The sequence below is a fragment of the Sycon ciliatum genome, chromosome 5 (genome assembly GCF_964019385.1).
Source record: "Sycon ciliatum chromosome 5, ocSycCili1.1, whole genome shotgun sequence".
In the NCBI taxonomy this organism is placed as follows: Eukaryota; Metazoa; Porifera; class Calcarea; order Leucosolenida; family Sycettidae; genus Sycon; species Sycon ciliatum.
The window spans coordinates 20,276,934-20,280,853 of NC_088647.1; the positions used below are offsets into that span (position 1 = coordinate 20,276,934).

Genomic DNA, 3,920 nt, shown 5'->3' on the forward strand with positions numbered 1-3,920 from the left:
GCAGAGTGATGGACAAACATTTTGGACATTTGATTGAACCGTCAAATGAAATACTGTTCTGCACACAGGGTACGCACAGCGTGTGCAGGCAGGAGACAAATTTCAGAGCTGTGCTCGATGAGCCACAGCTGTTGCACTGGAGAGAAGACATTGCTATCGTCGTAAGTCGTAACGATTCCTGAAGACTATAACGTCGTATCGACCACAGGCACAGTTAAAATTATGTGCACCTAGTCTTTAGAAAATGGGCAGTTTCTAGAAAATCAGTTTGGTGATCCACAGGAACTGTTGATCTTTTGCTGTCACAAGAAGCTTTTTTTTTTGGCTTGATAATCATGTACGTAGATCTACGTACAGCCAGGGAGTCGACACGAGGCCTTCCGGGCCGACTATGATTGACTCGCGGCACTTTCTCCCACTTTTCCCTCAGATATCCCCGGTGCGTGCCCTGAGTTATAAACCAACTACTCCGCGTACTTATGCCACGGGACTTTGGGAGTGCACTCCTTGGGGACCGGACTCGTGCAGGATCGATAGGATCGTGGGAAATCGTAGCTCGAAAAGAAGAAGAAGAATGAACTACTTTTCCAAGTAATTAGTTGCATTTGATGATCATGATTGAGGCAGAGAGTGCTGCTGATCGCGATCCAGATCCGGGTCAAGAATCACCTCCTGCTCCTAAGGAAACCTCAGCTGACGTAGATCTACGTTCTCTTCGCGTGAACGCTCAGTCTGTATTGGCTTGGGCCACAGGTACTAGGTATGGTTTGAATTCTAATTCTAATTTTCTATGTTATTATATTTTTCAATTTGTCTTGAAACTTTCAACCTTGCTACTTAGCGGCTTCTGATCTGGTGCGCGTACTGCATAAAAAGTTGCGAATAATCATAAATTGGAAGAAATACTTGTGGGTTGATAGAGTGCAGTACTTGTTCAATGGTTTCTACAGAGTGTTCCGAATCCCAGCCGCTAAAGACCCACAGAAGGCAAGACGCTTGCGTTGCAAAGCTGCTGTCCCGCCTGACTGCGGAGAAAGAAGACTCGTTTATGGTTGTTCTACAGCCGCTGCTGACGTCCATCAGCTCTGTCCTGCTACCAGCTGCAGATAGGCCTGGATTTCAATGAGTCGTGTCCCAACTCCGGTGTGAACGATTTCCCGACGTCAAGACGAAGTGGGGTCAAGTCATGGGTGTTGCAAGGAAGCTGTCACAAGATGATCCGGTATTGAACGGTAGGTTTTGTAAAGCTGCTCTAACATTTGGATCCTATAAATTATAACATTAAATTATTATTTGTATTCACGAAGCCATGCCCAAGACGTGCGACATAGCGTGCGTTCGTGTGTATGTGTGTGCGTGCGTGTGTATATTGTGTGCGTGTGTGCGTGCTTGTGTATGTCGTAAAATCCCGCCAGAGCACCCCTACCTCCGGAACCATTCGAGTAGATCCATTTGGGGAGGGGCGGATGGGCGAGTCCTGCTCATCAGTGCCGCATTCAGTACTACATGAAAAAGTACTCACCCTAAGAAAACTGTGCGTGCGTCTCGTACACCCAACAAAAGTCAAGAGCTGGGAGTCGTACAAACCCATCAAAACCCTAGGGTGTGTGCGATCTCTGGTCAAGAGGGTGGGAACTGTTGCGTACATTTCCAACCAGGTCGTAGACGCGTCTGCAGTACAGTACGACCTCACACTTCACATAGTCATACGAGGATACAACTCTATTGATAGATAAGATAACGTGCTTGTAGATCTCTGCCATGCCAAAGTTGCATTCAGTAGAGGTAGTAGTCTCTGTCAAACGTGTTTGCCATTGGCTCACGGCACACTCCCAGTCCACATTAGCTGGTTCTTGATATGCCTTCGAAAATATACCATGGCACGCACTTTCCACTGTTGTTACATAGGGCCGGACGTGTGTTGTCCTGAGCTTGCCACGATACTTTCCGATCTGTCCATCTCCTCTCTTTGTTAAGTTGAAATTATTAATTTTGAAGAGCTGATGGCTGGTAACTTGCTGGTCAGCTGGTAGGAATACGTTTGCAAGTGTTGCTGCTGATTTGTACATTGAATTGCCGGAGTGGCGTGGCCTTGAGTAGTCTTCCCCAGCAATGAACTGAAGAGTAGCATGCGTATTGAATTCTCTTGTTGCCGGTTCATCGGCCCCTCTCCATGACACCGGACTAGACTGAATTACTGGCGTCCCTTCATCGGCCTGCTTTTCGCCTCGAACTTCACGAGTCTTGAAATCTGGACCCAACATAATAAAAGTGGGACTCTATTGCGCAGTTCAGACGATAAATTGATGCAATAAGGGGTCATCGCAAAAGTGATTAGTCATCCCTAAAAAAACATCATTCATTTCGTACTCGGACCTCCTCTCCACCCTCCGAAATGAATGGACGACGAAAATCGCATGCATGTACATGTGTATGCATAGCGTCAGTCGACTGAGATTTTAGCTCCCCCCCCCCCCCCCCTGGAACGATCTTCGTTTCAGGGACGACCAAAAACTTGTGTGACCACTGACTTTCTTTCTCTGTTATCAAGCAGTATGCATTATTTGTAACAGTAATTACTTGTCTGTGTCATGTGGATGCGTTGTCTTATTTCCTTTTTCAGGCTACAGCACAACCGAGAGAACGAAATGTACGTCGCAATCAAGCTATGTCGTTGCCATCTTCTATGTGCCATGCGTTACCTGATGTGCCAGCCTGCTATGTCGGATACCGCTAACCATGCATCGACTAGGCGCCAGGCGCGAACTGATGGTGGTGGTGGTGGTGGTGGTGAGAAGGAGATCTCTGTGCCAGAATAACTTTGCAGTTTAGAGAGCGTGTCTGGGCAGGCGTGTATTTACCCCCATATTGCCAGGTGTGTATTTACCACCATATGAACCAACCATAAGTGCAGTTGCAGTGGAGTCTTCAACTTCATTCTCCCGAGTCAAGCTCCTTGTGAAGACATCTAAGAAGAAGATTGCCTGATGAGTCCAGCCGGGACGAAAGGTACGTCGCAATCAAGCTATGTTGTTGCTGTGTCATCTGCTATGCGCCATACGCTACCTGATGTACCAGCCTGCTATGTCGGACACCACTCACCCTGCATCGACTAGGCGCCAGACGCGAACTGATGATGGTGGTGGTGGCGGGAAGGAGAGCTCTGTGCCAGAATAACTTTTCAGTTTAGAGAGCGTGTGTAGGCAGGTGTGTATTTACCGCCGTATGAATCAATCACAGTACGATCAGCTGACGTTATAACTTATAAGGATGATCTCGTGCAGCGATATTATTGATATTTTTTAAGTCTTTTCTAAGGACTCTCCACTGCAGCGTTTTCTATCCACTCGGTTCTCTTCTTTTCATCGCTCAGCTTGCACTTGCAATGCTTATACATACTGATCAATCCCGTTCAATTTTCCGTACATTTTTCTCAAAATCCATAACGCGGACGAAGTAGTGATTTTCCGTACAAATATGGAAAATACGGAAGGTTGATAGCACTGTGTTGAGGCAGCTATTGTTGACTTTATTTGGAATTAATTCTGTTGTATTTGCACACATTCCTGAGTGCATTGTATTACTATTAGCATCCAATGTGTGTTATCTGTGCGAGCTTCTAACCTTGTGAACATTCACCGAAGGTTCGGTTGGTGGCGCACAAGATCCTCCGGGATGGCTCTTGCGGGCTCTCAGCCCTGCGTTCACTGCATAAAACTTGGCAGAACAGTTCAAGTTTCAATTTAGGCCATTTCAAGTCACTCTGTGACTCCCAATATTTCACATGTGCAATGATTATAAGTATTGTAGATCACTGGGACAGCGCCACTTTGTTAGCCGATGTTAGTCCTGAAGAAAAATTGACTTCATTGCCCTAAAGGTGAGAATAAATTGAGGCTATTTGTGAAGGAAAACTTTGG

At 46.3% G+C, this 3,920-nt stretch overlaps 1 long non-coding RNA gene across 1 annotated transcript; it reads left to right on the forward strand.

Annotated features, from left to right (window-relative positions):
• The first annotated feature begins 767 nt into the window (after positions 1-767).
• LOC135817971 (uncharacterized) lies at positions 768-3,638 on the forward strand. The gene is made up of 2 exons (XR_010553606.1): positions 768-1,232; positions 2,624-3,638. It is a non-coding gene; the product is annotated as an uncharacterized LOC135817971 (long non-coding RNA).
• Positions 3,639-3,920: the final 282 nt, after the last annotated feature.